The sequence below is a fragment of the Wyeomyia smithii genome, chromosome 2, assembly GCF_029784165.1.
Source record: "Wyeomyia smithii strain HCP4-BCI-WySm-NY-G18 chromosome 2, ASM2978416v1, whole genome shotgun sequence".
NCBI classification, from domain to species: domain Eukaryota; kingdom Metazoa; phylum Arthropoda; class Insecta; order Diptera; family Culicidae; genus Wyeomyia; species Wyeomyia smithii.
In genome coordinates, this window is record NC_073695.1 from 44,900,643 (window position 1) to 44,923,465 (window position 22,823).

Here is a 22,823-nt window from a genome sequence, read left to right on the forward strand (position 1 = left end):
TGTTTGTTTAATTTATTGTTGAGGATTTGCCCGTTTAATGTGATCTTGTTGAGTATCACACGAAGGACGAGAATCCAAAGGACAGACAAACTTTTTTTTTCTGTTATTCTCAATCTACAATACCAGCTGCGGAACCATAAAAACAAAAACATCTACCAAGTCCAGTGGAAGCTGAGTCCATAACCAGCTGCGGAACCATAAAAACAAAAACATCTACCAAGTCCAGTGGAGCAAACAACCGATAATCACCCAAATCAAATACCAGCCCTTGGAATGCCCTTCTGGAAAATAATAGCAGTTGAGTTTGATTAGGATGATGTTTCTTTCCCTCTGGCAAATGAGTTTCTTGCTGCTTCACTGGACCACCGCAAAATCAACTGGTTATTCTCTAGCACTCTGTTTTTGCTTCAATTCAGGCTACTGGTGGTTGTGCTTTAACGATTTTCGTCATGGTGGTTTTTTTGAACGTTAGACTATACAATACTGTATGGAGGCCCTTCATTGGAGGGTACAGCTCAGGATTTGCCTGCTGATAGACATTTACTATACGATGTTATCTGTTGCATATTTTGTTCTGAATGAAATTTCGATTTTACCTGTCTTCCTGATTGCATGATTTGGTAATCGCCTGTCAGAGGCTATTTTATGTTTCTTTGTAAAACCACATGTCAAAATTAGAATTAGAATTTTGAACAAACTTTTCGCTTAATTTGTAACTTTTTCAAGCCTGTAAACCCAACACAACATTTGCCAGTTATTTGCATTCGGCATACGATTGTTATTTAAGATTTGGCTTGCGTTGAGCAAAAACTAGTTTCGAATAAATTGGTTGATAATACAGTCATACCAGTATTATGGGCCAGCTAAGTATAAATGTGCTTTTAAATTAACGATAAAAAATCGAAAAAATAAGATTAAACCTTAATTTTTTTACTATCTATTTTTTTTCTTCATCTATGATTTTTTCACTAACTTGTGCTAAATACATTGAAGTTTGATGTTGAAAAAATATTTCCGTTCTTACACAACTCATTCAATCAAAAATTCACAAAATGATATGCTCTTCCGATTCCCACTATTATGGGCAACTCTTTGACTCTCCCAGTATTATGGGCCAATGCTCCCAGTATTAAGAGCCAGATTATTTTTTTTTTTTTGTTTTAAAAACAGAGACATTATTTTAAAGAGTAATTTCGACAGTGAGGTTAACGTCGAGAGGAAGGTTAGAATATCATAAAGATATTGAATCAATTTCGATAATACATTATTGTAACATTTTGCTCAGGCATTTTCCGAAGTTTGTTTTCCTCATGTGTTGACAATAGGGGTCTTATTACTCTGTCGGAAAGAGCACAGCAGTCTAAGCTGGAAGGCAAAAGTTCGATTATCGATACAGTCACCTTTCTTTTCGAGTTGGAAACCAAGAAGAATCAAGAAGAAGTCTGAATTTCCAAACTAGGTTCAGTGACCAAAGTTTAGAAATCACTGTTTTGCAGGGTTATATTGACTTTAGAGTAAGATCATAAAAATTCAGGATAAACTGACTGAAACTGACTTTAAAATATGCACCCAAATCGCGCGGAAGTCAGTGTACAAATGAATGATGACGTGATGAAAAAGACCCGTGCGATTGTCTCAAACATCTACGGAGATGGCAAACGCAACAAGCAGGCGGGGCTGCGAATGTGATATTACGGAACGAAGTACAAAAAGCCCAAGTAACATACAAAACATATTAGAAAAAAAATTACAATGACAGTAGTCATATAAGAGTACTATAAGCGCAATTGAAAACTTGTGTTGTTCTATTTTTGTTCTCAAGATGTTCTTTTATACCATAATTGTGTCTCATAGATTATTGAATATAAACTGCCGCTGCTTGTTCGTAACTCGTGTTTATGATGTTATCAAAACTGCACAGAAAACAACTTAAAATACATTATTTGCGAGAAGTTGTTTTCCACCAGTGATTCCACCACATTTCGAAAACAAGCCCGTTTTCTCCTGGTTTTGGAGATGTTTTTCAATAGCATGGGTTAAACGAATAATAACTATTACATGAATGGCACTTTTTTTTTCTACATCTAAATGAATGGCACTTGTTTTAAAGTTGTCTTCCAGATGTTTACACTATAAGAAAAACTGTGTATGAAAGGCCGCGACTGTTCAATATTACACGCCTAATAATAATACTACGTACCTACAAAGTGTTTTTCTTATGATTGATCTTAGTATTCAGCAGCCAACGCAAAATTACTTGATCAAATTGTTATTAAAATATTTGAACGATTTCAATCAAACTATTCGAGGTGAGTCAAAACGTGCCATGAAAAAACTAACAAAACGCTTGCAGTGCAACCAATATCACTTCATTTTTTGTTACCGTATATCTAACAATGTTTTCTAGTTTTGTTATATTTTAAGTAGATATCGTTGAAACTATGCGAAAACAATTTTAATATTCAGAAACAATCCATTTTGAAAGGTTGTACATTACTTTTTATAATCAACAAGCTGTACCGGCAAACTTCGTCCCGCCTATTTTTGTGTTTAATTTGATAAATTTTTAACATTCCAAGATTCCATTGATTTCTTGCGATTTGTTTACATCGTTTGAAAATATTGGTTTTATCGGAATGACAACATCCTCGTCTTTTGCCTTTAGTACATCACCTCTATTCCGGAAATACTCATATTGGGTGGTATTCAGTTATTTTCGTTGTTTTTCAGAAACTGAATGTGTTCATTTTCGAATTCAAGATAGTGTCCAGGGTCAATGCTGGGTTTCTATACATTATTTCGATTACGGAAATATTCATATGTAGTAGTATTCGGCTGTTTCCCAGAAGTTGCCATCTTACAATTAAAAATGGTGTCTGAGGTCAATTTTTAGCTTCATGCATCATTCTGGTTAAAGAAACACTCACAATAGGTGTTATTTAGTCATTTTCGGCTGTTTTCCAGAAACCGGAAGTCACCATCTTAGAATTCAAAATTGTGTCTGTGGTCGATTCTAGCTCCTGTGTATCATTCTGGTATCGGAGCATCTCATAGTGGATGAAAAGCGGCCGTTTTGGCTGTTTTTCAGCGGAAGTCGCCATCTTGTATTTCAAAATGACATTTTGTGACAATTTCTGACCTCTGAGCATCCGTCTGGTTAAAGAAACACCCATATTTGTTTTTTTTGGGTCATTTTCGGCAGTTTTCCAGGCACTAAAAGTTGTGATTCTGCAACTCAAAATGTTGTCTGAGGTCGGTTTGTGGTTTCAATGCATCATCACGATTTCGGAAAGACTCATATTGGGTGGTATTTGGTCATATCTCGCTGTTTTTCAGAAACCAGAAGACGCCATCTTGGATTTCAAAATGGTATTCAGAGACAATTTCGGGCCTCTGAGCGTGATTTTGGTTAAAGAAACACCCATATTAGGTGGTATTTGGTCATTTTCGGCTGTTATCCAGTCACTGGAAGTCGCCATCTCACAATTCAAAATGTTGTCTGAGGTCGATTTGTGGCTTCAGTGCATCATAACAATCCCGGAAATACCCATATTTGGTCATTTGCGGCTGTTTTTCAGAAACCGGAAGTCGCCATCTTGGATTTCAAAATGGTATTCAGAGACGATTTCTGGCCTCTTAGCGTCATTCTGGTTAAAAAAAAAACACACATATTAGGTGGTATTTGGTCATTTTCGGCAGTTTTCCAGTCACCGGAAGTCGCCATTTTACAACTCAAAATGTTGTCGGCGGTCGATTTGTGGTTTCAATGCATCATCATGATTTCGGGAATACCCATATTGGGTGGTCATATCCCGCTGTTTTCCAGAAACCGGAAGCCGCCATCTTGGATTTTAAAATGATATTTGGAGACATTTTCCGGATAGAAACCGATGGATTGGTTCTCAAGCTGTGCGAAATTTGTGTTTCTTTTCTATGGGACTCCTCCCTTCCAGAAGAGGGAGGGGGATCAAACTATTATGGATGATATTGTTACCCCTTAAAAACATCCACCTGCTAAATATTAAGGATAAATTGCATAATTTATCCTTAATATTAGTAAGAGCAATAAGTGTTGTTGTCTGGTCCCGTTTACGCGTCCGTTCTATCAGTGTTGAATTGGTAGCAATTGGATGAACTATAATCAAATTTACTATGAGTTTAACCTCTTTCCTATGGGAAAATGTTTTTAAAAATTGTTTTCATAAACTAAAGAAACTAGTGCTCTATTCAACGAGATATCAATGACTAATATCCGTTCTGTGGTAACAAAGTTGTAAGTATTTGAAATTTTTATTCTGCCGTTTCACTCTATTTTAGATATTTTGAAGTAGCACTCCATTAAAGTAAGACGTAATTTACGTCTAAAATAAATGTTCATCATTTTCTGTGTGTGATTTTTGACGTAGTATTACGTTTTATGACACTACTCAGAGAACCACCCTTGCCAAATGAAAATCGAGAGCGTCACAAAAAATTGTCCACTTTCAAATGCTTAAAACTCAATCATCCTCAGCGAGAGGAAAACAAGCCTTCCGTGTTATCTTGCCTCAGCTGAACATACCACACATGCTGTCTAATCATGGATATAACCATGATAACCATGCTAGTTTCAGATTAAATTTAATTTTTGCTCGTAGTCAGTAGCGAGGATAAAAAAAAATTTACTAGTTTATAAGATACTTTATAAAGTTTACGGTGGAAAAAATTTGTCAAAAAATTGCCGAATTTTCATGGGTTCACCTAGATACGCACTGACGAACCTATCCTTGCAGCATCAATTATAGTAACCCATGAGCCAGCGGACAAATTTTGACAGCTCTATCAGTCGAACTCTAACAGTGATGGCGAAAACAATGAAGCTATTCTGTTTAGAATTGTGCGCGTTCAAAGAAAGAATTGAGCCACGAGAAGCTCCAAATAACCGAGGAAAAGTGGCTACATCGCTGCATGCGTTTAACAGGGAGGACGGTGCAACTGGCCAAACAGTGAAAAAGTACCTAGTGATCATGGACATACATGTCAGGAAGCAGAAGATCCATCCACAGGTCTCGGAGCTGTAGACAATGATGATCAAGTCTATTTTCCCGGCTTATCGGGATGTGGCGATGGTGATGGACGTCTCGACCTGTCACATCCTGGATGGCAACGACTGGCAGAGCACTTTCTATTTTACTTCCCCCACGAAGGAAGTGAGCACCGAAGTGAAGTTCATCTCACACACCTAGTTTCCCCTTTGTCCCTTTGTCCTGGCATGTCATAAAACTCATAAAACTGCAATACCTCGTTTTTTACTTCCAGGGGCAATCCATGTCCAAGCCTTCCGTCAGGAATAGCCAATATTCCACTAACCTTCGATATGCGCCGAGCCTGTTCTGTTCTGTTATCGTTTGTTGGTTCCAAGATTTCGGTAGAACCGAAAGTATTCTTACTTTATCATCCCTCGAGCATTCGGGCGCAGTAAATTTTTCTTTTAACTGCAAAATCATCTCGTCGAAGTCTCTCGCATTACGTTTCAATAAATCCAGGTCATCTTCAGCATCAAAATCGAAAATGTTCAGATACTTTTTTTGGGATATTTTTCCTGGTTGTGCTTTGCCAGTGATATCGGTGAAATGTTGATTCCAGCTAGGCCTTTGTTGAATAACTCAATTTTCTGTGCTCTTGAATATTCATTTTGAATGCTATCTTGAGAATATGATGATACGATTGTTGTAGTAGATGGTAATACAAATATTTTGAAAAATGCTTGAATTAGAATTTTTATGAAAGAATTAATTTACCATAGAAAAATTATTTTTCATTTCTCCATACTGAACTTTTTTTTCAAAGTTGCGTATTAACTACAAGTTTCTTCAAAAAATATTCAACTCTTTTTTTTAAATTGAAATTTAATGTTTATTTTTTTTTTGGTCAAAAAATTTTTTTTGTGTACAGTGTATATTTTTTATGATGCATTTTTAATTCCCTACAACTCATTCTCAGACAGTTTTTTTATACAACCAACGGTTTCTGGGCTACAATGCTTCTAATAAAACCTATGCCAAAAGGCATACGCCCTTTTAGAATATAACTCATGGGTGTAAAAAGTCTCTCATCTGTGAAAAATGCTCAGTTTGCTAAGCCAAATACGTGTGCAAAGTTTCATTCAAATAAAAAATGGTCGATATTCGACCATAGGTCATTTGGCGCGATTTGTCTCTTGAGAAACCGCTACCTGCAAATTAAACACATTTTCCTGCGCGCAATCATACGCTTCCTGTTTTAAGTAGAAATCTACAGTATAAAGTTTTTATGGCACTCTCCATTAAATTTTGTCACCTCGCGCAACTTGAAAGTATTCATTCAACATGTATATAATTGATTTATAAATTGCTATCGATATTTTACTCCAGGCACTGTGATGATGATGATGAATCAACGAGCTGTTTTTCGTCCCACCGCTCTGTTGTCATCGGGTGAGTGAAACCCAAAACTGCATTGGGCGCTCAGTTTCAGACCCACCGCCACCGCCTGGTCTCAGCCTACTCTCGATTGAAACATTCGTCATTGCTGTCTAGGTCGAAAAGCAAATTGAACAGATGACAATTTTGGGGGGTCTCATCAATATTTATGAGGATAATGCCACCGCAGCAGCAGCAGTGCCATTAAGTGCGTGTCGAACGCGAATGCGAGTGCAAATTCCCAAGTGGTTCCGAATTAACTCCAAAGTTCGCAATTGTGCAAGTGATAGCGGAACTCAAACTGGGCAGCAGCAATTTTGCTGCTCTCTTTTTTTGCTCTCTAGTGAAAAAGAACAATTGGTAAATAATTTTTTTTTTACGTTTTTTATTCCTCATTTATCCGAATAAAAATTTATTATTAATCACATTATAATCGAAAAATATTTATTCAATTATGTTCGCATGAGTATTCTATGATTTATTTATGAGCAATGCTAGCGAGCGAGAGTTGTGCATTCGAAAGGGAAAATGTACCCCGCCAACCGGGCTACAAAATTGATTCATGGCTCTGAAAAGCGCTGGTACTGGGAAAATTAAAATAATTGAAATAAAATAAAGCGATATTCAAAGCCCCCGTCGACAGTCGGTGGGCTGCTTTAGGCTGCGCATTTCAATGTTTTGTTGTGACTCGGAGTATTGATTGTGAGATTACGTAACGTGATTTTTTATTGAACATATCAACCTAAGTTGAAAAAAAAAATGGTTTGGAATGTTGGGAGTGTTCCAATTTAACGTTAGCGTTGCTTCTGCTACATCAATCAACTATCAATCCCAACTATTATATAATGCCAACTACATTTCCTAATTGCCTCGGTGCGTCATTCATCTTGAGCCGTTCACTTCACCTGGTGCTGCAATCTGTGCAAACTCACCATAACACACTGCGGATATCTCACTCTCTCTCTCTCCCTCGCATACTTTACCTGCGCTGTTATCGTATGCAGTTTCAGCCGCGGTCTTCGAATGTGCACATAACATGCCACATATGCACCCCAAAACACTGCTGCATTATGACTGGCCGCATGCCGTGTTCACCAGGTCGGGGTGATTCCGGCCGTCACATACAATCTAACTTATGGCTCTCGGAGGATGCCTGACAAGCCATTATATAGTCTGACTGCCTCCCTCCCTCGACACCGACACACCACCCGCCTCCTCTCGCTCCCGAAAAACCCACCACCCCCGCGAGGCATTTCCATTATCACGGTTTAGTGCTATCTCTCCATTAAATTTGCACAGTACAACTGGGGGCGGTTAACTGACATGGAATGTGGCGAGTGAAAATAAAATATAAAACATACAAACACCCTCCATTATCCCGAAGATATGGCGTCTGCCTGCAGCCATGGGGGCAGCTCATATGCTTGTTAACTCCGCTTCTTGTCGGGTGTTTGACCGCGTGTCCACTGCTGGTCATGTACGGTCTCTTTTTTTCCATTTCTCACTTATCAAATAACTCAATTGTAATGTAACCCTGCCTCAGGTCAGCACAGGCTATCGTCTCGCACCTGACGCAATGCCAAATCGTTGCTCTCAAGGTGTGTAAGCTGTCATGGGGTATTACCAGTCTTCAATGGCACCTGATGCTAATGGTGATTATGATGATGATGATGATGATGATGTTGATAGTAGTATTAGTTAGGCGTTTCGTGCAGGAAATAATTCCGAGTTTGTAAAGAGAACAAACGTCTAAATTCTCAATACTGTCAATCGACGGCGAAACCACAATGGAAACACGGTGTTCTTGCGTGACAACTGACATTCATGTTGCGATTCTAATTGACTCTTCTATCTAGGGTATGAGGCAATTATTCTATTATCCTGTAGATTCAGGGTTGGGAGGCGATAATGAAACGACCTATCGATTTTTGGAGTTTTTTTCTCGTGATGCAGAAGTTGGGGAAACATCATATCCTTCTGGTTCTGTCTGTCGAGCCTCTTAAAGAAGAAGAAACGACATAAATTCTGTTTCAATAGTTAGCATACCGAAAGTAGCTTATAAAGGGTGAATTTTTAAGAATTTGGCTTTTCTTAAAAAAAAAACGCATAACAATTACAAAACTGTATTAAATCTTTATTTAAGCTGATAAATTGGATTATGCCATTTATTTTTTAAAGATAATTCCATTCAAATGTTGGCCACGGCTATATTTTAAGTCCGTTTTTGGGTCACTTTTTCGAGCATTTCGGCTGGTATCTCGCGAATAACGCGTGTAATGTTGTCCTCCAAGGCTGGAATTGTTGTTGGCTTATCCGCATAGACGAGAGACTTAACGTAGCCCCACAAAAAATAATCTAGCGGTGTTAAATCGTATGATCTATGCGGCCAATTCACCGGTCCATTTCGTGAGATGAATTGCTTACCGAGCTCATTCCGCAATATGACCATTGATTCGCGCGATGTGTGGCACGTTGCTACGTCTTGCTAAAACCACATGTCAACAAGACCCAGCTCTTCAATTTCCGGCAAAAAAGAAACAGAAATCATCGCGCGATAGCGAGCGCCATTGACCGTAACGTTGATCATCTTTGAAGAAGTACGGACCAATGATGCCTCCAGCGTGTAAACCGCACCAAACCGTCCTTTTTTCTGGGTGCATTGGTAATTCTTGTATTGCCTCTGGTTTCTCTTCGATCCAAAAGCGGCAATTTTGCTTATTAAGATACCCATTTAACCAGAAATGAGCTTCGTCACTGAACACAATTTTTCGGTTAAAAAGTGGATTTTCGGCAAGTTGTTCTAAGGCCCAAAAATTCGATTATTTGTAAGCGTTGATCAGGCGTAAGTCTGACCAAACTGAGTACATTAGACTTTGACAGCAGTCAGAATTCCCGCGTGAACTGTCAAATCTGAATACACGAAAAACCAAATAGCAAAAAATCACCCTTTAAATTCTGCGAATATATAATTTTTCGATCATAGTGTTATCATATAACTAGTTGAGTATCCGATCTAAACCAGAGTACAATATGAACTGGTGTGCTTATGACATATATTCTCGTCACTGCATCTGGGTATATGAGTTTATTAGAAAAAAGTGATGATGTTATTTTATAGCTCCTCTGCACTTTTCGTATTATTATGGGTCCTATAACAACTGTGATGTTTTTTTTCGCAAACGTTACGAACATTTTATTTAGTTTGGAGCTTTCCTATCATGATATTCCAAGCTGTTTGGCAAATATTACTACATCGAGGGTGCGAAAGAAAAAATGCGAAAATTTATGGTACTTCTCCAAATACTTTTTGCAACTAGTTACTTTAAGCATTAATATCAAAATTTTAAAGTTCAGTAATTTTTACTAGGTTCTTTCAAACAAATGAACTCGATACGTCCTCCATTTTTATCAATGACATCCTCAAAACAACGCCGGAAGCAGAGTATGCCTTTTGTACGCGCGTTATGAAAGTCTTCAAATTGGGATGAGATGATTTGTAGGCTTGTGATATAACATATACCCGAATCGAATAATCCAACGGTTAACGGTTCGGATCTCTGAGGAGCCACAAATTTGTCAATCTAATGGTTATGTTATCCAGCAGCCATCGTTGGGTCTAATTTGACTGACTGAAACTGGCAATCCATCCTGTTGTAGAACAACGTTTAAATCCTAAAAGAAGTTGGTTTTCACCCAGGGAAGCACTGGGTTCTTTAAAATAACGATACACAGTGCTTTTTCGATTTTATCAACAGTCGTTTTTATCACTACTCGCAAAATTCACGTTCGATTTTCTCACTTTTATCACTCGAAGGTTTTGACGTGGGACTACATCTTTGTTTACTATACTGGGATGCATTCTGCAAAATTGGAAATGAAACTGGCAAATGTTGCGTCAGATTTCAAACATTAATAACAGCATAACCTCATGATGAAGAACAATAACCAATATCATTCCGTCTCGAACGCTCGGCGAAAACGGACGCATTAAGTGGTTGTCTCGCTCAAGCATGGAAAAAATCGCTTCCCAAACGATTCACTTTACTATCCTTTACGAACCTGGGTTTCGCCTGCTTTCCATCATAGTAAACTATCTTCATGATAAGAACTTGTATTCAATGAAAAGGTCAATAAACAAATATGGAAAATCCATATGTCAAAATTCATGAATAGTTCTGCTCACAAATAATTTCTTTCATGCAAGATGTTCAATGCATGATACCTTTTGATAAAATTTTCGTTCATGAGTGTTATCATTGGTTCGCAAACGATAGTGTCGAGCGCTGTTCGCCGAATGTTACCCGTGGTTTCGAATTTTTTTCATTTTATTCCGGTAACCTTCATTTGTTTTTTTCATTTGGATTTCGATTATTTATTCGATCAAGTAAGTATTAATACAAGTAAAACGTAGAAGAAAGACTTAACTGATAATATTTTTATTGTAGAATGAAAAGAAGGCAAACACAGAAAGACAGATTAATGCAAGTTATAAAGGTGGATGACGAGGGAAAATTTGTTTGCAAGGCTGAAGAACATTGCAGATATGTTCAAGGAAAATTTGTTTCCGGAAACTTCAAACGACATATTCTTTCACAACACTCTAAAATTTTTGGGGCATTGGATATACCCTTACCCATTAAAAATTCATTTGAACCACCCAGAAAGAAGATGAAAAAATTACAAGTGGAAATAAGCAAAGAAAAAATAATCCTTGGAACTATCCAACTCGCTACGGTAAACCATCTCCCATATTGTTTTCCGGAAATGGCGGGTTTCAAGACGCTGTTGGAACCGCTGTTTAAAGCTGCAGGAATGGTTATAAATAGGAAGAGTGTAGCTGGACTTGTTGACGAATGTGCAGGGAAAGCTAGACAGCTGATAGTTGCAGAATTACGGATGCAGGAGCTTATAACGTTAGAGATCGATGGGGGAACAAGAGGAAACCGTCACTTTGTTGGAATCAATGCAAGAACCATCGTCGATGACAAAGTCGTTGTCCGTAATCTAGGTAATGATTGACACACACATGCAAATATAGATATTATATATATATATATATATATATGTATATATATATATATATATATATATATATATATATATATATATATATATATATATATATATATATATATAAAATATATATATATATATATATATATATATATATATATATATATATATATATATATATATATAAATATATATAAATATATATATATATATATATATATATATATATATATATATATATATATATATATATATATATATATATATATATATATATATATATATATATATATATATATATATATATATAGAAATATGTTTGTATGTATATACGTATGTATGTATATATTTACTTAAAATATGTTTTTCATTATGAAGAACAACCAGACGATGAAAACATATTTGAAAGTTCGATTTTCGACGAGGAAGAAAATTTAGAAGATGACGATGATGTGTATGATAATTTTTCAAATGGCAGGGATGGTGAAACGACAACACCAGAGGCAACTACTATGCCTGACGACAATTTTGACGTAACAATGGTGAAGATTTTAGACAGTATACGATGCGCTGCTCACACAGCGCAACTTGCTGTTTGGGACGTTGTAAAACCATACGGGAAACGCATTTTCAATATTCAGAAACTAGTAGTGAAATTGCGCCAACAAAAGTACTACAAATTTATTAAACTGCACGAAGCTCATTTACCTCCACTTAGCAACAAAACACGTTGGAATAGCACCTTCGCAATGCTGAAGTCGCTATTGACGCAGAAACCATTTTTCGGTTTGATCAAAAAAAAACTTATCCAGAAATTGGTAAGAGATATGAAGTTCAATTGGGCTGCGTTTTGATATCAACATACCAAAGTTTAATATGTTTTGTTTTTGTTACACATTTAATTTCAGATTTCACTACGCACTGGAAGTTTATAGAGAAATTTTGTGAAGCATTTGATGCACCATTTGTGCTCACACTCCAATTGCAAAAACATCACGTAGCTCTGAGTGAATTTTATGCTTGTTGGCTCTTATGCCAGGCTAAATTAACAAAATTGGTTAATAACTCACTGGCCCAAAAACTTTTAAAAGCATTTCGACGACGTTTGGAAAAGATAACCGCAAGCATGCAGTTTAAAGCGTGTTTATATTTGGATCCTCGTTTCAATTTTCTAGGATCAAAAAGAATTTCTTCATTGGATAAAGAACTCATTCAAGTGAATATGATGTATATAGGGCCACATTTGATGAAAAACTATTCTACGCATATGTTCCAATTATATACTCACAGTTATTCATCTTTCGAATTTCTTGAATACTCTTCTTTGAAGCGGCTTTACCTAGAAACGTAATACACTAAATGTAGGATGTAAATGTTATCTCACAAAATAAAGTGTGTTACTGTTTTTTCGCTCAAATTGAGCGTGTTTTATGCTGCTCTACGCTTTGTTCTTTGACACCAACAGTTTGCGAGTGAATACAATATTAAAGTAGGATAACTGATGGTTTGATTACCAGTAATGTATTGGTGCAGGCTCTTCCCAAAAAAACATACTGTATTTTTTTTTCTTCATATATAACATACTGTATTGAAATTGTTATATTAACAACGCTATGTTGTGAGAGAACATTAAAATGCGTTCAAAATAGTGCTTCTTTCGAACATTTTTCCTTCAAAATTTGGTTTCTCACATTTAGTTGGACTTGGAGAGGATGGTTATAGTACAGTTTATTTCAGTTTCCAAATAGAGTCAATAGAGTTGTTCTAAGTGGTAAACATATGATGTGTGAGAGCCACTTGAGGGAAAAGTATTCAAGAAACTTGTGAGTCGAATAACTCTGAGTACATTCACATAAGAACATATGCGTAGAAGAGTATTTTCATGAAATAAAGCCCTCTATCAGTCTCTGAAATATTCCAAATGATGATTCAAACACGCTTTAAATCGATACTTTTTATATATTTACTTTGTTTCTTTTCAGGAATTTCTTATAAAAATACATCGACGTGTTGATGGAGTAGTCGATGAGTTCACCACACTGAATGACACTGAAGATGAACTAGAAAAAATTCTATCGGATTTTTTCAACGAAGATCCGTCAATTAACACGAACGTGACAAACAATATGTCCTTTATTCATAAACTTAAAAATTAGAAATGAGAGATAAGATATCAATTATCGATACTATAAATTCAGGACCATCTCAAAGTAAGGACAAACAAAACCACTTCGATCTACTTAAATACTGGGAAGTTCAAAAATATACCAACTCAGATCTCTACAAAATTGCGATGATCGTTTTATCAAGCTCAGCTACACAAGTATCCGTAGAACGCGGTTTCAGTGCTCTGAAACTGATGCTTTCGGATAGAAGGATGAATTTGTCAGCCGAATCAGTTGCCAATTCGCTTTTGCTGAAGCTTAACCCGGATCTTCTGCCTCAAATAACACAAGCTATGAGCGAGGAAGATGGATAAAAATACGCTTCAATTATACTAGTATGAAGTAATAAACACCATTCCTAACTTTCGAACCTATTTATCCAAAATTTTACTTCTATTAAAATAACAAAATATCCTACATCAAATTTGATTACAGTTAGACCAACCCAATCTAATATGTAATTAATTTACTCAAAGGTACTTAAATATGTTGCACAATGGTTTCTCATACAATAGCCCTTTACATATTTACAACTATGAGCCATTATCAGTGGCTTCAAAAAACGGTGGTTTTCCTCATTTTGTTTAAGGTTAAAAAAGCCGCACAAAGAAATATTTTGTTGCGTTCATATGAAGTATAGTTCAAATATGACTAAAATCTGTTTGAAGAAATAAAACACTGTCAACTCGAGCAGCGGATACAATCTCGGCCTCTTTTTTAATCTGTAACACATATTTAAAATTTGTTCATGTTCGTAAGAGTCTTCCAGAAATATTTATTATACCAAATGTTTTAGAATAATTGAAATTTCTTTTGATCACTGTGATTTAATTTTTCCTTCGAGTCATTTTATCATTCGAGTTTTGAGTTACGCTGGACGAAGATTCAAACACAGCTTCGCTGTCTTTACCACCTTTAGCTGAAAATGCTTCCTCACAGACCGCTCTCAATTGGGAGTTATTTTAAAAAAATTTAACTCTATGTCACTGTGTGTTTCAGCGAAATTTGTTACAAAAGCAGAATTTGTAACCTTTAGAGACGCCTTGACAAATTATGAACAGTACTATCTGACCATAAGCCCCACCATGAATCAATACTGTATCTCACACAGTTCGCAGCTGAAAGCAATCTAGCAAATCATGTTGATACAATATTTGACTCGCGAGTGATTCTTTCGAAAACAATAGCTTGATCTAAACGATCCGATATAAACTTGGATACGAGAAGTTGTTAATTAGTTTCCATCGTTTCAAACTCTTGTTGATGATATGCGGAGAATGAATGAAAAACAATCTTTTTGGTTCATTGGAAAAACTTGTATGCGAGTGTGAATGATTGACAGCAAAACTTCAAATCAAAGATCACGGTTACCTAGATTTATTTTAGTGAGTGATATTTTCCATGCTTGGTCTCGCTATAAAATCGCTAATGTGTGGGAGAAGTCGAAAAAGAGCATTGCTTACTCGGTCACGTTTCAGAGAGTGCGAAGTGCGGTGTGAAGACAGAACGATAATCCGCAGTGAAGGTCATCCTGCTATTGTGCTATAGCTGTGACGCTGCGAGGCTGCCCGTTCCAGCACCGAAAGACTCGGTGATCGTGCTATTGAAGACAACAAAAAAGAAGAGGTACGTTATTCTTTGCCACTGTACTGTTGCACTAGTTTAAGCGCAAAGGATGTGGATCCCTTAGCCCCCGATCCCCCGTCTCCAAACTCACCCGACCCTGTCCTTCCTGTTCACCCCCCTCTGTCCCTGCTTTAGTCAATCCTCGTCCCAGGCTTTATCCAGACGGATCGACGGGTCCACTTCCGAACCTGGAGGAAAATCGCTGAACATTTTGCAAATCGCGAAAGACCTGACGAAAGGTTACAAGGCCGTGACAGAAATCGCAAAAGTCAGGCCGAACAAGCTCCGTGTCGTGATCAATGACCTTAAAGAGGCCAACGATATAGCTTGCTCCGAGCTCTTTACACGGGAATACCGTGTCTATGTACCCGCTAGAGATGTGGAGATCGACGGTTTCGTGACAGATTCGAGTCTGCCGTCGAGTACATTCTGGAAAGTGTTACCGGGTACTTCAAAAATAGCAAATGCCCTGGTGTGAAGGTAATCGACTGCAAGCAATTGCGGTCGGTATCGCTCGTCGGTGGCAAAAAAGTTTACACTCCTTTAGACTCGTTTCGAGTTACGTTCGCCGGGTCTGCACTACCAAGCCACATATGGATCCACCGGGTTCGTCTCCCTGTGAGGCTCTACGTACCCCGCGTCATGAACTGCCTGAATTGCAAGCAGTTAGGGCATACAACCGCCTACTGCTGCAATAAGGCACGTTGTGGCAAGTGTGGGGAGCCTCGTGCGGAAGATTCTTGCAGTGTTAACGCTGAAAAGTGTATTCACTGCGGGGAAAATCTGCATGAGCACTCCACATGTGCGGTGTACATGCAGCGCAGGGATAAAATAAAACGGTCTCTCAAAGAGCGTTCAAAGCGTTCCTACGCTGACATGCTGAAGAAGACTGTTACTATTTCTCCCGTTACTTCGAACCCCTTCGATCTGTTGTCCTCTGATGAAACCGATTCTGACGATTCACCAGCGGGAACATCCTATGCCAATCCTGGGGAGTCTAGAAAGAGGAAAAATATTTCCTCTCCTAAACTCCCCCGTAAAGGTCCTACGATTTCCCAAAGTGAAATGAATGATACAAACAAACTTAACAGTGCAGCGGAAAAACCGAAGCAAACCCCTCCTGGGCTAGCAAATTTAAAGTCCCAGCAGGAGTTCCCAGCACTTCCTGGAACATCTAAAACCCCAGTTGTTCCCTTTGCACTCCCAGTTGATGAAACAAACTCTGGACTGGTGAAATTTTCTGACATTGTGGACTGGATTTTTGAAAATTTCAATATACCCGATCCAATTAAATTTTTTCTTACAGCATTCCTCCCAACAGTTAGATCATTTTTGAAGCAGTTGACTGCTCAAAGGCCCCTCCTTGCAGCGATCGTATCCTTCGATGCCTAATTCATCTGAGTATATGAAGGATTCTATCTCTGTCTTACAGTGAAATTGTAGAAGTATTTTACCAAAAATTGATTCACTTAAAGTTTTGATACATAAAAACAAATGCGATGCATTTTCCCTTTGCGAAACTTGGCTTACTTCGAATATCGATCTTAACTTCCATGATTTTAATATTATTCGCCTTGATCGAGACACCCCATATGGAGAAGTACTTCTAGGGATTAAGAAGTGCTATTCCTTCTATCGTATTAACCTCCCCTCGATTCCGGGAATTGAAGTTGTCGCATGTCAAATGACAATACAAGGTAAAGAGCTTTGTATTGCCTCAATATATATTCCCCCCAGAGCACATGTTGGGCAACGGTTGCTCTTTGGTTTAATAGAACTTCTTCCCTCGCCAGGTTTGATCGATTGGAAGTTATACGAGGAAATGATTTCAAAAGCGGTCGAGTCGATTCAACATCATCCACCACTTGAAGAATACAACCTTCTCACGGGCTTGCTCGACGCCCCGTTGCAAGCCCAAACGGAGAAATACCCCGGTGCAACGATCAAAGAACCGCCTCCCACTCCGTGGTGGGACAAAGAGTGCTCCGATGTCTACACGCAAAGATCCGAAGCGTATCTGATCTTCCGGGATACAGACAGTGCCGACGACTTTAAACGTTATTCGGAGCTTGATACCAAGTTTAAAAGCTTGGCTAAAGCAAAGAAACGCGGATATTGGCGTCGGTTTGTAAACGAGCCGTCGAGGGAGACATCAATGAGCACTCTTTGGAACACAGCCCGAAGAATGCGGAATCGCGTAACGGTCAACGAAAGCGAGGAGTCTTCAAGTCGGTGGATATTTGATTTTGCCAGGAAAGTATGTCCGGACTCTGTTCCTGAGCAAAACATTGTTCGCGATGCGTCTCCGGGCCACGACGCGATAGAATCACCTTTTACGATGGCAGAATTTTCAGTTGCCCTCCTGTCCTGTAACAATAACGCGCCTGGGTTAGATAGAATCAAATTCAACTTGGTGAAGAATCTACCCGGCAATGCCAAGAGGCGCTTGTTGAACTTGTTCAATAAGCTCCTGGTGCAAAACATAGTACCGCAGGATTGGAGGCAAGTGAAGGTGATCGCCATCCAAAAACCAGGGAAACCAGCTTCTGATCACAACTCTTATAGGCCGATTACAATGCTATCCTGTATCCGGAAATTGATGGAAAAAATGATACTCCGTCGTTTAGACCATTGGGTCGAATCAAATGGTCTACTATCAGATACTCAATTTGGCTTCCGCCGTGCCAAAGGGACGAATGATTGTCTTGCGTTGCTTTCAACAGATATTCAGCTGGCGTATGCTCGCAAAGAACGAATGGCGTCTGCGTTCTTGGACATTAAAGGGGCTTTTGATTCCGTTTCTATTGACATTCTTTCGGGTAAACTTCACCGACAAGGATTTTCTCCAATTTTGAACAATTTTTTGCACAATTTGTTGTCCGAAAAGCACATGCATTTTACGCACGGCGATTTGGCAACTTTTCGCATAAGCTACATGGGTCTTCCCCAGGGCTCATGTTTAAGCCCCCTTCTTTACAACTTTTATGTAAATGACATCGACGAATGTCTGGCAAATTCATGCACGATAAGACAACTTGCAGACGACAGTGTAATCTCTGTTACAGGAGCCAAAGCTGCCGATTTGCAAGGACCATTGCAAGATACCTTGGACAATTTGTCTGCTTGGGCTTTACAGCTAGGTATCGAATTCTCTCCGGAGAAGACTGAGATAGTAGTTTTTTCTAGGAAGCATGAACCTGCTCAGCTTTAAACACAATTAATGGGTAAAACGATTTCTCAGGTTTTGGTACACAAATATCTTGGTGTCTGGTTCGACTCTAAAAGCACCTGGGGTTGTCACGTGAGGTATCTGATGAAAAAATGTCAACAAAGAGTGAATTTTCTTCGTACAATAACCGGACAATGGTGGGGAGCCCACCCAGGAGACCTTATAAGGCTTTACCAAACAACGATACTATCTGTTATTGAGTACGGGTGTTTCTGCTTCCGCTCCGCAGCAAACACACATTTGATCAAACTGGAGCGAATACAATATCGTTGTTTGCGTATCGCCTTGGGTTGCATGCAGTCGACCCATACGATGAGTTTGGAGATCTTAGCTGGAGTACTACCATTGAAAAACCGCTTCTGGAGCCTGTCTTCTCGTATTCTAATCAAATGTGAGGTCTTGAACCGTCCCGTGATTGAAAATTTTGAAAGGTTAATCGAACTTAATTCTCAAACCCGTTTTATGACATTGTATTTCAATCACATGTCCCAAAATATTAACCCTTCTTCGAATATTCCAAATCGTGTCGACTTATCAAATACTTCTGATTCTACTGTGTTTTTCGATACATCCATGAAAGAAGAAACTCGTGGAATCCCGGATCATTTACGCGTGCAGCAGATCCCTAAAATTTTTTCCAATAAATATCGAAACATCAACTGCGACAATATGTACTACACTGACGGATCACTTCTTGATGGGTCCACTGGCTTCGGTATCTTCAATAACAATTTAACCGTCTCCCATAAGCTCGATAATCCTGCTTCTGTTTACGTCGCAGAATTAGCTGCGATTCAGTACACCCTAGGGATTATCGAAAAAATGCCCACGGACCATTATTTCATCTTTACGGACAGTCTCAGTTCCATTGAGGCTCTCCGATCGATGAAAGATGTTAAGCACTCTCCGTATTTCCTGGGGAAAACACGATAACAACTGAGTGCTTTATCCGAAAAATCTACTCATATTACCTTAGCGTGGGTCCCTTCTCACTGCTCGATACCGGGTAATGAGAAAGCGGACTCTTTGGCTAAGGTGGGCGCAACAAACGGTGATATTTATGTAAGACCAATTGCCTTTAATGAATTTTTCGCATTTGTACGTCAGAATACGATCATCAGTTGGCAAAATTCTTGGACCAAGGGGGAACTGGGAAGGTGGTTACATTCCATAATCCCCAAGGTATCGACGAACCCGTGGTTCAAGGGGTTGGATGTAGGTCGGGATTTCATTTGCGTGATGTCCCGGCTTATGTCCAATCACTATAGATTTGACGCGCATCTCTGTCGTGTTGGGCTCGGGGAAAGTGGTATCTGTGCCTGTGGTGAAGGTTATCACGACATAGAGCACGTTGTTTGGTCATGCCCTGTACACCGTGACGCCAGGGCTAGATTAATAGCTTCCCTGCAGGCCGAAGGTAGGCAGCCGGCTGTTCCTGTTCGTGATGTCTTGGCGAGCCGTTACCTATCCTACATGTCCCTTATATACGTTTTCCTGAAATCCATCTACGCCCCAGTTTAGTCCTATCCCCTTCCGCCTACATCCAACCAAACGACAAGAACACGTTAAGACCCCGGATCCGGAAACAGCAATCAGACCCGCACGATACTCTCAGGCCCCGAGGGAGACAGCCCAATATGCCAGTCCGTAATATCTTGGCCCAGCAGCGGAACATATTCAATATGCTACTTACCTATGGCGATGGAAAACCATCAAACAACAAATCAGTGCTTTTCATGCAAAACATTCTAGCTTAAGTTAGATTTAGTTTCAGCTCGTAGTCGGCAGCGAGGATAAAAAATTTGCTTTTAGTTATTAAGATACTTTAGAAAGTAAGCTACCAGATATAATTTGCGCCGTTAAACATTGAATTGTATTTGTGCCGTGTCAAATAAACTATAGATGAAGAAAAAAAAAACATGTATTTGTCAAGGCACAAGCATATCGTGCTTGTTGAAGAAGTACCAAGAATTTCTCGTAATGCGTCAAAGTCAGAACTAACTCTATATCCTCAAAAACCAAATCCAATAATACTTACGTTAGCATAATGAATGGTTTTGCCTTATTTTACTCTGATTAAATCAAATCTATAATATGGATCTTACTTTCAAAATAATATGGAAGCCCTTATGAAGATTCATTAACATAAGAAGATATGTTAAACAAAATTATTAACAAGTTCCAGCAAAAAATCGTAGCAATCAACAATTCCATTTTTGTTTTTTGTTTGACAATTTTTTTCATTTTACAACTACATTCGCTGTATTACGAAGACAGCTAATATACGTTTATTATAGTAAAGCTTAGAATAATAATATATCAACTAACAATTTTGAAATGTAAAAAGAGATTCTTAATGAATCTTAGAGCAAGCCCACCAGTGGCTAAATTGAAGTTTCTAAAGCTAGTTTGGCAACTCTCATCATAACCCGGCAACCACACCGGGCGTTGCTATTTTGGTTTGGGAAATAACAATCCTCACCTCGGGTAGCAGCGAGTTATTAAATTTGGCAACGGGATAGCAACGAGCCGAACCGTTGCTATTTGATGAAATGTCAAGTTGTATTTTTTTTTGTGCTCGACAGTAAATGTTCGTAATAATATTACGAAAATAAGAGTGTTTCGAATGCGGACATAGTTGGTCGGCCCGGAAGATGAAGCGCTTTGCCTCGCTTGGTTAAACACGTCATAGTGTCACAAGTGTCGACGTGAACCAGTGAGCAACTCCATTTTAATTGGGTCCTAAAGCCCTACTCTGGTTTTTGCTCCAATCCATAAAGCAAGTGTTATAAACATACAACTGAACATCATTTTTAATTTTCAGACTGATTTAGTATAAAAAAAAAAACATTTTAAAATTTCGTATAAAATTAATTTATCTACTGGACAACTTTACAAAGCGCAACCATAGCTGTTATGCTTTATCAAAAAGCCTGTTGCACAACCCATGGTTGTCTCTGCAAACGTCACGCGAATCATATGTTTGTGTTGTGATTCATCGGTTTCACATTGGATGCACTTGGTCATGTGACTGAGTCAGCAGACTTAAAGTGTACGGCAGTAGACAATATCGAACTGTTCGAAAATTTGCAGAATTTTATAAGTAGTTCAACTTCTACGTTGCATAAATAATTTAAATTGACTATTGATTTTTACAGGACCAAAATTAGCTGACACAAGTTCGAGAAATAACATTCAACACAGCTGTACGGAGAAAATAATAAACCAACACATTGCAACTACTTCATTCAAACAATCGTCCGCATCGGTTCAATGTAGTGTTTCAATGAAGAACCAGGGAATACAAACCTGCCACGAAATTTCTTCATACATGTTTCCTTCTACATCGAATTCATTTAATGATAGTTCAGTAGAATCAACATCACAAGAAAATGAAGAATCCGTTTATTTACCGAGCGCTAGAAGTTTGAAGGATTTCATGGTTGAAGGTTCTGCAACAGAAATATATAGTCAAATACAAACGATAGTTTAAACAAAATCCCTGATTTATTTGAGGATTTCTTGTGATAACTATTTTTTTATTGATGCACTGACTGCAACCACCGGTGTGAGCGAGAGGGACTTAATGATAGTCTTCCGGAAGATCAGATTAAATGAACCCAATGAAATTTTATGTGATACTGTAGGTTTGACAAGTGCCCGGATTGGTCAAATTTTTAACGCGTGTGTTCCTCTGATTGCAAGAGAAATGAAGCAAATGATATTTTGGCCCGCTTCCAATGAGATTAAAAAGTTTTTGCCAGTTTCATTTCTCAACAAATACTCCATCGTTCAAAGCATTATTAACTGCTTCGAAGTTCAAATTATGAAACCATCTTGTCCTGTTCTACAATCAATTACTTACTCGCAATACAAATTGTGCAATACGTTAAAATATTTAATATCGTGCACACCTTGTGGATTGGTATCATTCATTTCGAAAGCATTTCCCGGACGCGCCAGTGACCAAAAAATCGTGCAACGATCTGGTAATTTAAAAATGCTAAAACCGGGTGCTAACACTCCTTAGCTGATTGTGGCTTCAAAAATGTTGCATCAGACATAGCCAGTATCGGAGGTATTCTCATCAGACCGCCTAGCGTGACTAACGATGAACTTTTATCAAAAGAAGATGCAATGTTGGCGAAAGAAATCGCAAGCGTCAGGACTTCATGTTGAACGACTCATTAAAAGATTCAGGGAATTTAAGATGTGTACTCCACATGCTGCATTACCGTCGACGCTGCTGAATAAATTTGAAGATATTATTATTATTATAGCTGGTTTAGTGAACATGCAAGCTAGGTTAATTAAATAAAATGTTACTGTAACAATTTTGAAATTTCAAAG

At 38.3% G+C, this 22,823-nt stretch overlaps 1 pseudogene; it reads left to right on the forward strand.

The window, feature by feature from the left end:
• Window positions 1-10,565: 10,565 nt before the first annotated feature.
• LOC129719588 (uncharacterized) lies at window positions 10,566-13,967 on the forward strand (annotated as a pseudogene).
• Window positions 13,968-22,823: the final 8,856 nt, after the last annotated feature.